Raw genomic sequence first — 13,115 nt, 5'->3', positions numbered from 1 at the left:
AAAAAAAAAAAAAAACTAGCTCCCAGCCTGCTGGACTGGAGATTTGAGTTTGTTTACAGAGGCACAATATGGTCCTGCTGTAGTAGTAAGTTTGTTCATTCTCTTTTGTACACTGGTAGTGTCACGAACTGACCACTGAAATGAGCCATAATGAAGGTATCTTCTGTTTGTTGTCATCTTCAGGAGGCGTTTAGAAAGATCACGTCGCTGATGGCTCACTCCGGTTTCATCTTTCAATTAACAGTTTGCTTTTTCTTAAAACGTAAACTAATTATCACAAACAGACTGAACTTTCTGTGAAGACTACAAAATAAGGCAGTCATATTTAGTCTGAAGTTTGCATATACATTTACTTTGCAATTGGATTGCTCAGTTTTGGAAATCTATTTTAAGGCTTAAACAAGCTTAACTTCTCAGGATTTTCATAGATTTCATTTGCAGCAACATCATCTGCATAAAATAAGCTTTGGGAGAATTTATACATAGCCTTAAGCAGTGAGTCACAGAGTTGTGATGGGCATTGTGTGAAACTTTGAGCCAGGATCAATGATTATTAGTCTGGTGCTGATACTTTTTTCTTTCTTGAGATGGCTGCTTGATGCAACTGCTGCTAGCACAGGTTGGATACCTTGAGTAATATATCAGTGCACGGTGCTTGCATGGCTTACTGCTCTCTCTGCTTGTGCATTGCCTTCCATCGGAGTTAAGTTGCATTGGACTGTTCATGTCCCAGTGGATTGCTGCCACCTTTGTGCTGTCTCCCAATCTGTTTCCAGGCTGCTTTCAGCTTCTGCAAAGGCATGAGGTGAAAATGTGCGCTACTGGTGGGACAAATTAGCCTAATTTCAGCTCTCAGATTTCTTCCCTGTGAGGATAGTGAGATCTCCTCATTTGTTATGCACCTCACAGGAGCAAAATAAATCTTTCTTTGATGATGCAGTGTTCAGGTAACAACAAAAGCGAAAAAATCCACATAAGAAATGTGCCCAAAGGCTGCCTGCAATGCAGTTCTGCAAAATATTATTTGTTGATTGTATTTGTAAATACAATCTGTGTTGCACAGAAGGCCTTTCTTGCACATCCTACTGCTATGAAGCATTTAATAGACTTAACCACATTAAAAAATAGCATTAAAAGAAAGAAATCTGCATCTCATGCCTATAATTTACACAAACATTTCCCTGTAAATGGCACTTTCTTATCTGCTCAGGCAAGATCTGCAGCTCCTGAAGTCTATTCATGATGGCTACTCTGCATACTGGTTGCCAGCTTGTAATGCTTTTCTGAACACTGTTGTGTTTAGAAAGGCTCCGAAAGGATTATTTATTGAACAGGCAAGCTTGTGAAACCTTCCCAAAAGCTGCATTGCAAAGCTGTCATAAGTAGATTCTACTCAAATTTCTTCATACAGACACAGTCCTTTAGGAACAAGCAGGGCGTTCGGATCCCACCAGCCTTGTAAGAGCACTTTCCTTCCCCATGAGTAAGATGACTAACAGAAACATGCTACACAGAAACAAGGCCATTTTCCAAAGCCTTACAGAAGTTTTGTCATTTAGCTCTGTGAGTATGAACCGTTTTTGTGATGGAGAGGGACTGTATCTATTTGTGCCCTGTCTGCTGAAGGGTGTATTGTGCACTGGGGAGAAAGCATTGGAGAAAATGACCTAAGAGCTTGACTTGTAAATTCGTGTGTACGGTGCCTGATGGATGTGCCCAAGAAGCAGAGAAAGCAGCACATGTTGGTTATAGCTAGACAGGTGTTTCTACGCCTCTGTTTTATTTTGAATGTGTTAGTGACAGCTGGATATTCCTTATTCTCAAATAGTAGCTGGCTAGGTCTGTCCATTTTCAGGAGGAACTGTTGACTGCAATAGACAGTAGAGACCAGTTAAACAGAAACTATTTTTGTACTTCCTTTTGTCCTTTCTTTGTCTTGACAGTGACAAGAACAAGTAGCACTCCATCCCAAAGAGAGATGGAGTTGTGCCATGCAGGACAAGAGGTCCAGAAGTACTTTCTGATGCTCTTATTTCTGTCCAAATAGCATTGGTGACATCCCAGCACTATTGCAATTACTTTTAAATGTTCTGTTGTACTTCACTTAAACCAGAATTTCACCTGGGCAGATTCTGACTAATCCTGGGAACAGCTTAATTTGCACAGGTTCTGTTTTGAAGTGCATGTGACAGAAAGAATGGTTCTCCAAGTTTCAGCTGGGTTGAAATTGTTTTCTTTAGAATGTCTGGTACGATGCTGTGCTTTGGTTCTAGGAGAAAAACAATGATGATAACACATTATAAACGCACCCGTGTTATAATTGCTGTTCAGCAGTGCTGTACAGAACTAAGGCCATTCTCAGCAAAGAGAGTTCATCTCACATTCTTCTGCTGTTCAAGAGGCCAGCTGGGCATCGGTCCAGGGCTGGTGAGCAATTCCTTTTGTATTACTCGTTATATACATTCGTGTATATATAGAGAGAGAAAGAGACTGTCATTATCCTTTTCCTTTTCTCTATCCTAGTAAATAGTTCTATCTCAACCCACAAGTTCCACTTTATTTTTTTCCCTGATTCTCTCCCGCATCCCTCTGTGAGTGGGGGAATGAGTGAATGACTGTGTGGTGCTGAGCCACCTGCTGGCTTAAACCACAGCAGTGGTATAAACTGCCAATCAGGGGCAGTTGGTTCAGCTTGTTCACTTTTTTGTGCCAACAGATGATGTGTTAGAGATCTAGAAATGCAAGATGCTGATGTACAGTCCGGAAAATGGAAGGTGGAGCACGAAAGGTGCCTGTCTGCTGCAATTGTTACACAGTTGGCAGGACAGACATAACCGTGGGTTTAGCAGATATCTGTCACCCAAAAACGCCAACAGTACAGAGACCTGCAAAGCTCTCTGTATCAAGTTGTTCTCTCCGTGACAACTCAATTGCATGCAGACTCAGTGGTGCTAATTGTAAGGCGTATGGCAGTGTGCCTGTGCAGCAGTGCCCCGCAGTCAGTCAGCTTGGCCAACAAGATGTCTCTAGATCTGTTTGTTTGGCCAGAGATACAGAAAGGAGGATTTATTTCACCTGAAATGTAATATCGCGGTTGTACTCAGTGTGATTTCACTTACGGGAATGGAAAGAGGAAAGAAGAAGAAGCCTACTGATATTTTTAAGCTTGATAGTCTTAAAAAAAAAATAATAATAAAATAAAATTTTTAAGCATATTCTTCCTCTTTCAGTTGTAAAACAGATTCTTTCAGAAGAAAAAATGCAGGACCCAGTATGCAGTTCTTAAAGAGGAAAAAAAAAAAAAAAAAAGAAAACAACTATTCCCAGCCCCCCCTCAACAATCAAACTGGCTTCTGTAGCTCAGCATACATTTTAAGTGGACAATTTCAGTGCTAGCATGGTGTAGGCAGGGCACAAAATTCAGCTGAGATGAGCAGACCATCTGCCAGAAGCAAAATTAGGGGGGGGTGGCAGAAACCCTCAAAGCTAATGGAGGGGTGGGAGCGCTACTGGTTTGCTGGAATTCAGAGCTTAGACAAACAGCATACACTGCAAGAGCTCTTGCCAAAAGGAGGAAAGAAGGCAGCAGAAGGGCAGAGAGCTGGATGGCTTGGAGAGCGACATCCTTGTGTGTCAGAAGTGGTCAGTATTTTACCAGCTGAGTTCCATAAATTGGCCCTGGGCAGTCAGTGCTAGTGCCAGCTGTTAACTTTGTAGCAGCTATAATCTCAGCAGGGACAAATAGGGAAAGATGTATTGACAAATGGCACTGAGCATAATAAACTGCTCATCTTTATGAGTGCTGGGATCCAAATGATCAAAACAGATGTACAGTTTCCAGATCTTAGCTGCACTGTCAGAATATTCGTGGCTTCCTCTTGCACAATCATCCATAATGAAAAGAAAACAAGCAGATTTGCCTTCTCTTGGGTTTTTCTTTATTGCTCACTCAACATTAATTACAGAATATTGTTGGAATAGCAGACTGGCAGACACCAGCACCCTGAACAGAGTCTATAGGTTACTCCTGTTACTTCTGCATGTAGCATAATAGCTAAAATTATCTTCAGAACAAGTGTATCGTTGGCGTGGTCATGTGGGAAAGCATCAATTTTGTATACTCCTTTATAAATTAAACTTTAACTTGTCATGTTGTAAAGCATGGGAAAGGAAAGGAAGTGAAGGCTGCCATTTTCGAATTGAAGCCATAAAAATGGAGGCAGGGAGACAATGAGGAAAAAAAGGTTGAATTCAGTTAACACAATGATTTCTTATATTTGCTTGACAAGGGAATTGTAAAGGGTGAAAAAGAAAAAGACACAATGGAAATATATGCCTTTAAAAAACATTTGGACACAGAAATCCTCTCCTGATTTATATGTGATTTGCAGGTTCATCAAAATGACTTTTTTACTTAGCGTTGCCTGAAGTGTTTGGGGTCATTAGGGACTTTTCAGCTTATCAGATAAATCCTATGTATCCTGCCTCGCTGTTTGACTATAGCATTTTTTAAAAGACTTGTCAAGTCAATGGGTTACCACATCCCTAAGGCAGTGCATTTAATAGTTATAAAGTGCTGTCCTTTGCTAAGTGAAATACTGAGTGCTGAGAAGAGTACACAATTCTTAAGCCGTAAGTGAAAAGATGAGTTTTAATATCTTTTTCATGTGCAGTAGGCATGAGAAATTCAGAATGCTCCACATTTTCTTTCGACTCAGAACGATAAGCATACTTCTGCTTAAACATTGCTATGATCAAACTGATGCATTGTTACAAGCAGAAGTGAGTCAAAAATCAGAACGCATTGAATCTCATGCTTTTCAGTTAACTGGAATCTGCCCACATATAAATAGTACAGCTACCACAATTTCCTGGTGGACTTAATGCCGTGTTTCAAGGCATTGCAGCCACTCTGTTGGGCTGTCGGCTCCCAGAAGAGGCTCAGAGAACTGACAGGCATCTCGTGTTGCCCAGGGCCATCCTCAGCAAGCCAGAATGCTGGCTGCCATGGAACCAGGCATTTTTAAATCTTCAGTACCCGTAGACAGACGGTTGCAGAGTTCTTACTGTCTCCTTGTGCTCACCAGAGAGCAGTGATGAATCTGAAAACCTCTGGACTATTTTCTGGAGGTGACTAAGACCTGGCCTCAGTGGAGCTGACAAGCCTCAAGCATCTCTTAGAGCCATGGAGGTCCTCAGGAGCATCCTGCGGCCACCAAGTAAATGGTGAGATGTTGGCAGGCACCCTTCAAGTCTCAGATGAAATACTTGTGGGATTGAGATCCCTTGATTTGCAGGAGATTTTTGTTGTTTTTTCCATAGATCATTGAGGGAAAATACTCTGAAATCTGCAAATACTTCCTTCTTTTCACGTTCTTTGACTTCCACATACAAACCTGACATGTTAGGAGCATTAAAAAGAAAGATTTTAAAATACTTTCCTCCTCCCCAGTACTGGAGCAAAGCAGCAAAGAATCAGGACTCATGTTCACAAAACAGATCTGTTTTTTAACCTCCCTATGCCTTGTCTCCTCTGCTGGCAATGTGAAAGATGTTTTAATATTTGAAATAATTTCAAATCTGTGAAATTAGAAATAGCAACTATACTGATTATATCTGGTATCTGCTGGCTCAGTGTAAGAAGTAAAATCATTAAAACTCACTCCTGCAGCCTGTCAAGAGAAATACTATTTAGTGGGTGTTGAATTTCATATGATTCAGCTCTGTCTTGAAAATTGGCGAACCTTTTATGCTCAATTAGATTTCAAATCTGCTTTCAATACCTCATTCTTCATAGACCGGATTTTTAATGGATCTCAGAAATAAAAACAAACCCTGACCTCCCTGGGCAGGGATAGCTGCTGTCCTTAATGCAGCAGGATTCTGAAGCCTTTGTGGCTGCAGCTGAGCCGTTTGGAAGAACAATCTTTTGGCCTAAAAAGCCACAAATAGCATTACAGAAGAGTAGCTTAACTACCGTATTGTTCAAGTCAAGCATGCATGAAGTTACATGGAAACGCCATCAGACTTTAATGCATTCTCTTAGTAGTTATCTAAGTAAAATAAAGTTAACCGTAGCACAGATTATGCTAAGAAAGTGCACAGAATGAGTATTGCTTGTATTTTTGGTATCCTGCCAAGTCAGGATATCCTGCTGTGAAGTACATTGATTTTTTGCTATACATGGCTTATTTTTTTCTACCTTTCTTTACATTTGTATCAAAGATAAATTTCAGGTCTGTGAGTTCCTCTGCTGGATTAAACTCAGCCTTAACGTTTCACTTTTCGCCCATTTGGTGTTACTGTCTGTCATCAATTCAACTGGATGATCTGCTTTACTTATCAAGACTGTATGACTAAAACTTTGGTCAGTGTCTTGTTTTTGTCTTTCATAGGTGATACTCCCTTTTAACCTCCTACCACTTTTATCTAAGTTTGTCCATATCAAATTTATCGCTGTCAATAAATTTTTGCTCCTCTAACAAGAAAAATATAGGAAGAAAAGATTTGGGTCTGTTATGAGATTTGACAGTGTGAAAATTGAGTTTGTGAAAATTGTTCTAACTTTCTAATTCTACTCAATCTTCTCCAGATGTTATAAATCACACATTGGAACCTATAGAGATTATAAACCTGGCACGTCTAGATTTTATTCATGATCAAAAGTAGAAATAACTTATCTTGTAAATAAAGCTGTTCTCAGAAAGTGCCCAGCACAATTTAGAAACCTGAGAAATTCAGTTTAGTACAACTGCAGTCTTTAAAATACATCCTCAACTTACAGCATTTACAGGATGTTTATTCTGACAGCTGAATCTTTATCTGGTTCATTCTACCAGCAAAAAAACGAAACAACTCTTACCTTGGAAGCTTACAGTCTAAATAGACAAGAGAGACAGAAAACGAGAAGCATATGAACCTCATTATCCCTGTCTTGCAAGCAAGAATGTAACAGACTGCTTTCTCTGCCCCTTCTCACGAGCTGAAGGACTAAACCCTTACAGTTCAAGATTAAGTTAACTGTCTTGAGAACAGAGCTTTTTGTTGTTGTTGTTTACACTGCCAACAATTTTGGCTGATTCTTTATTATTATAATTATTTTAAATAAGAGCATGATGCAGTTTAAAACTCTAATCCTGAAATCTAGAAGGGTAGGTGGTGAGGGTGGGGATTTGCCTGAAGAAATGCATTTGTTACAGTTAGAAGGGTGCCGTCCCTTTATCCCATCTTTGCGTGCTGCTGCCGTTCTAAGAAGCCACCCTTGGAGGAGGGCCAGGAAGGGGCTTGGGGGAAAACCTAAACATGTGAAATAGGAGGAGGAAAAGCTGCACACCGCGCACACACAGATGGCGGGGCACTGGGGGACTGCAGGCCTTGTTGGAGGCTGTGCTAAGTAGGCAGTTTGGGAGCTGGCTGTGAGTTTTAGCAGCTGATTCAGTCAAACCACCTGCACATAGCCTGGTTCCACCTTATTTTGTCTACAGCAATTTAAGAAGCAGAATGAAGAAGCTTCCCCTGGAAGCTTGTATATGAAGCATTTATACGTGTGGTTCTGCATGCTTGCAAAATGTAAGATTAAAGGTAGATTATAGCAGCATATATGAGGAACTAAATTTCTTTCCTTTTTCACTATTCTATTCTATTTTTTATTCTATTTTTGCTGTTTTTAATACTGCAAAGTAACAATTTTCAAGACAAATAATAAAGAAAACCTTTCAGGTCTTGATTATGTAGACTTGAGTTCTGAAATATTAATTAGAGACCAGCAAGATAGTTTTGTGAGAGGAATGTTCATAAAGCTGTGAATTGTCTTGCAGAGAAAAATCAGTATAGTTTTATTACCTCTGAATGCATTGCTGAAATTCAGAAGCATGGGAAAAATAATGGTCTATTAATTTGGATAAAAAATTGGCTTTTTCGCTCTCTGTAAACCTCCAGGTTTATTTTCTTTGTTGTACAGGAGTGGAAGGGATTAAAGGTTCATTTCTAAGAAGCTACAATTGGCTTCTTGGGCACTTAGTATGCTCTAGAGACATTAATATCTAAACTGTTCAGGGATAATTGCATTAGTTGTCTTTTCTCCCAACTAAATTATTTGAGTACATTAACAGTCAATTTTGTGTTGACAGGGCATGAATTTCTACTGATGGGAATGGAAAGCTTTGTATTATCTCAAGCAAAACATCAGTCTAAACTTTAAATTCTGAGAGTATATCATTGGATCAGGGACTTGGTAGATGATATATTGCAGATGGGAGAGAGGTCTCATTTTAGCGGTAATGGGAAGCAGTGGATTTAGCAAAAGATAAACCATGTTTCTAGCTGGAAGTGTTGCTTTTAACCCAATAAAGCTTCAGTCCTTCAAAATAGAATGTTAATTTTTAATGCATGTAGCAGTTACTGATGTGACAGATAGCAGAACTGATCTTGCTCCCGTCAGACTTTGTGGGAGTTCAGGCATTGATTTCACATGGGGAGACAGCTGGCCCAAATGCAGTGAAGTGAACCAGCTGTGATGTGTTCTGTCCACGTGAATGCATGTAATATCTATTATGTGGTTTTCAAGATTAGAAGGTTGTGTCGAACCAGTCTGAAAAGCAATTGAAGAATTCTTGGTTTCTGATCCAAGCATTTATGAAACTTTTGGTAGATATATTTTTCATTGAATGAAACCAGGTGCCTGAGTACAGCCTGTTAGAAGTGGATCCCATCTCTATGGTGCCTACATTCTTGTTCAGTTCTGACTTTTTCAATCTTCCATTTCTTTCACAAGATTGTTTCTTCTTTTGAAAATTATATTCTAACTTATTCTTTAACAATTGCTCCTTCTTGATGTCTTCCTCTTGCATCACCATCAGATACCAGTGGCAGCTCTCTACCCTGCAATCTATGACTGCCTTTTGGAATACAGACTGTGCGTCCTTTTTTAACTGCAGTTACCCATGATGGTCACCACCTCCCTTCTCTGATGTCCAGAAGACCAGCCGTTTGTGACCTTGCACATTCGTCACTCAGAGATTACATTCAAACAACCCATGCAATTTACCTGCCAACAAAGTGAATGGTTTTGAGAGCTGTTATTTGCTACGTAGAGCATCTGCTTCTCAAATCTGAAAGTAATGAAAATGTCTGGGTAGCCCATAAAGTTTGTTCCTCCCTCTGCCCTCAACAACAAAAGCAGAAACTGAGAAAATCATCTAATATTACCTTTTTTCCCTTTTGTCAAAGAGGACCTGACCCTCAGACTTGAATTCGATGTAAAAAGGTACATACCCAGCGTTTGCAGAAGTGTGAGGAGCGAGCGACTACTTGTGAATCTGTTCAGACTGTTCATCCAGCATTAATCTTTTATCCATTATTTGAATGCTTCTGCACGTAAAATGAAGAGTCAAAATAGCCACTTTTCCTTTTGTTAAGGGTCTTTGCTAATATGATGATCAAAATAAGGCTCAAAAATTAGGGAATACTACAATTGTAGTTGGCATTGCATTGTCTGGAGGAGTAATTTTGTGCAATAAGAAATAAAAATAATTGTATAATTAAAACCATATCTTCTTGTGCTACAAAACACATTCAGCATTGTTATAATTTGGCAGATTCCTGTTTGGAAGCATTAAGGATGATTCATGCCCATCTAAGCTTGTTTTTGCTCCCTCTACAATCAGTGAAGAGAGATGCTGCCTCCTCCATCCCATTCTAAAAGACTTCTCTGAAGCACAGTGTTTGCAAAGCTGGTAACATGCCCAGTGCCCAGCTCCTGAATATTTATTGCCTTGTGAAACTACTGCAAATCGTGGTAGATGAGATTAACAAATTGAGAAAATGTTTGTTTTCTTAATAGCTTTAATGTTTGTATAAACTGGGATTATATTGTTTGCACCATCTTAAATTGGATGGGGAGTGTCAGCGGAGTTTAATTAAGATTGCTCAGTTTTTATCTGAGCATAGATAAAACTAGCAGATAACTGATGAGCAACAGACTGTCAGCTTCTGCTTTTACATAGCAATTAAACTTTACCTAAACTAGGTAAAACTAGTCCTCCACACTGCTTCATGTTGTGAACTTTACTAAATGAGCTTCTGAGGAATGCTGGGCAAACTGTTGCTGCACTTTGTGTCCAAACCGTGCAATTCGTGGCCGTGTGACTGATTGCAGTGTATCAGTTCCAAACAACCTAAAAGGAAGAAGCTGCTTTAAGTCCTGGATCTGCATTCAGATCTTGATGTGAATGTTTGATGGGTACTTGGAGCAGAGATTTTGATGTGGACCCCTCTCTTGTGCATGTAAACAGATGATAGAAATTAGAGGAGTGTTCTCCTTTAAGACTAGATCCAAAACCCTGGGTATATGCTTTAATAATAAAAGGTAGGGCCATGTTGTGGCAGCTCTTTTTAGGCATTAGTCACCATTGAATTCACTGTGAAATTCTGCATAAAACATGATAGCATGCTGTGGCATACAGCAATTGCTGTGATGGGATAGAGAAGTATGGAGAAAACATATTAGAAATGCGGTGGGTAAATGAAGTTGACATGCCACATGGGATATTTTGAACTACATTTCACATTTCAGAGTAGAAAAATCAATGTAAGTGGAAAAGAACTTCTACAAAATGAGCATCAGGCCTGATAACTCTTGCAACTTTCTGGTCTCCGTTATCTAACTTCAGTATATAGTGAGGGCTGCTTTTTCTGTCTGTAATGTATTCTGCTGCTTTCTTTATAGTGAAAGAACAGCTGCTAAGGAAAAATTCTGCCTTTGGCAATATCAATTAATTGATGTGGTTCCTCAAAAAAAAAAAAAAAAAAAAAAAAGCCCTAAAAAAAAATGAACCCAGAAGAGAAAAACAAAAACAAAAACCCACAACAAAATTAAAGAAAAAGAAAACAAGCAAAAAGAAAATGGAAAAAAAAGGAATGTAAAGGAAGTACTGCGAGGTGTTTCCTTTCTAGATATACTAGGTGAACCAAACCTGCTAAAAGCATTAAAGAAAACTGTTACATGGCTATCTTTTTTTGGAGGCACAGTCCAGTTTGTGCTGATTTTACAGGTGGGACAAAATGGGTCATCTGGAACAAGGAGTGTCAGCAGCATGGCGGGAGCTGCAGCCCTTCTGCTCTGTCCTCCCCCTGAAAAAACCCTGAGATGCCAGCTGTAAGATGTGCCTATGGGCAGAGATGCTTTCAGGGGCAGAGCCAGGAGAAAAGAAACCAGCTTCCTCTGGGTATCTGATTTTTCTGTTGTCCACATCCATGCTAGTGAAAGCTGTTCACTGCGCGAGGGAATCCTCAGTGCTGGAAATGGATGCTTGCATTAGGTCATCTTACTTGCCCTCCAGGCAGTTCAAAATTGTCCTCTCTATTCTGCTTTCCAGTGATTTGCTTTGACCAATTTTAACTGACCCAAATAATCAGGCTTTCATTTTCTCCAATTTTTCAGTCCAGTTGCTGTAAATCTTAGCAGCTGTTTCCTGTACCTGATCTGAATTTGTCTTTTCTTAATCTTGTGGTATAAATGGGAAAGAAGAGAAGGAGAAAAAAGGATACAAACAACTAAAAATAGCTTATTGGCTTTCCTTTCTTGTCTGATTTTTGCCTAGAAACTGAGCTTTATTTATTTTAAGACAACCTTACCATCCTTCTAATTTCACATCTACTAAGGCACTTTTGAAACCATGTGAGATAATCTGATTTGGTTCACGTTCTGTCTGGAGAAACACAGCAGACCAGGTCATGAATGCAGCAGCAGACAGGCTCTTGCAGAACCTAATCAGGAAGAGGAAGAACCAGAGAAACTGTTCTTGTGAAATTCCCATCACAATTTTGCTGTTAAAAGTTGTTCAGATAATCTCTAGATAACCATCACAAGCTTATAAGTGCACATCTGTACCATCTCCAGCTGGTTTTGTGATTCAGTCATCACTAATGAAAAGATGTGATTGAAAGCAAAAGAAGATGGGAAATGCCCTCTCCTCTGAGCCGGCAGCCATCATTCACTGCTACAAAACACCACAGATAACACTGCTGGCCACTTTTCCTTTGCTTCAGTACCAGAGTGAACTATCTTACTGATTCCACCGTCAAAAATGAACGCAATTCATTTTTATCATTACTTACCAATAATTATTCATTTAAGCCTTGGCAAAAGAGGATCACAAAATTTAAACTAATGGAAGAATTTCAAAGCTTTACAACGTGCCATGAAGTCTCATGCTGAAATTATGTCCTGTAAAATGTTTGGCCATAGAAAGTTCAAGTGTCACCCAGCAGTAATTATTGCCTTGGTTTCTGAGAGGTTTATAATTCAGCAGCAGAGATGATGCCAGCACAAAGTGAGCGTGCTGTGCTGATAAAACTTCAGTATTTTTCTTTCAGATTTCTTTTTATTTGGAAGCCTTTTTTGTTTGTATGCTTGCTAATAAAAACTGCTTTATTTTATTATTTCCTATTTTACCACTAGAAAAATCCTCTGAAGAGAATGTAGGGGTCTGTATTATACCTCTAGGAGATAAACTGAAGATTTTGTGTCTTGAAGTTACCTTTGTACCTTCTAGTATCAAAGATTTATCCCCATAGTGTAAAAGCAGACTTCTGGCTATGCTCCCTTAACAAAGCCAGTTCTTGCCCTGCCTATGGGTTGTGCTGCAGATAGAACTTACTGCAGTACCATACTTTAGGTTCTACTATATTTCTTTCCCTGAATTACTGGGACCCTGGAATTTTCCCTTCAGCGGGGAAGGGACGTGTCACATAACACCCAGCTGGATGCTGCAGCTGTGAAGTGGCTGTGCACAGCAGCTCTTGGGTGGGTGGAAGCACTGTAGCAATAACCTCTGGAACTGCTTTACTGAGGAAAAGCTACAACATTTCTGCTTTAACTCTATTGCACATTGTAGAATTTGTACCCTTTGCTTGCCCTCTGCTCTCAGCCCTGGAGAACAGAGGTTGGTACCGTATTAAACCTTGTTATATGTGGACTTCTTCATCTGTGGCTCAATAGGCTACTTTTATGAACACATTAAATAACCAATAACTTGTGATTAACTTCTAAGTGGATTTTCTTCTTCTTGATATGGTTCTGTGCCAACATATTTATTAGACAGAGCCACTTCTTG

This window comes from Lagopus leucura, unplaced genomic scaffold, assembly GCF_019238085.1.
Source record: "Lagopus leucura isolate 7727_CA_CO unplaced genomic scaffold, USGS_WTPT01 Super-Scaffold_760, whole genome shotgun sequence".
NCBI lineage: Eukaryota > Metazoa > Chordata > Aves > Galliformes > Phasianidae > Lagopus > Lagopus leucura.
The sequence above is the reverse complement of the archived record's forward strand: the minus strand, read 5'-3'. Positions refer to the sequence as shown.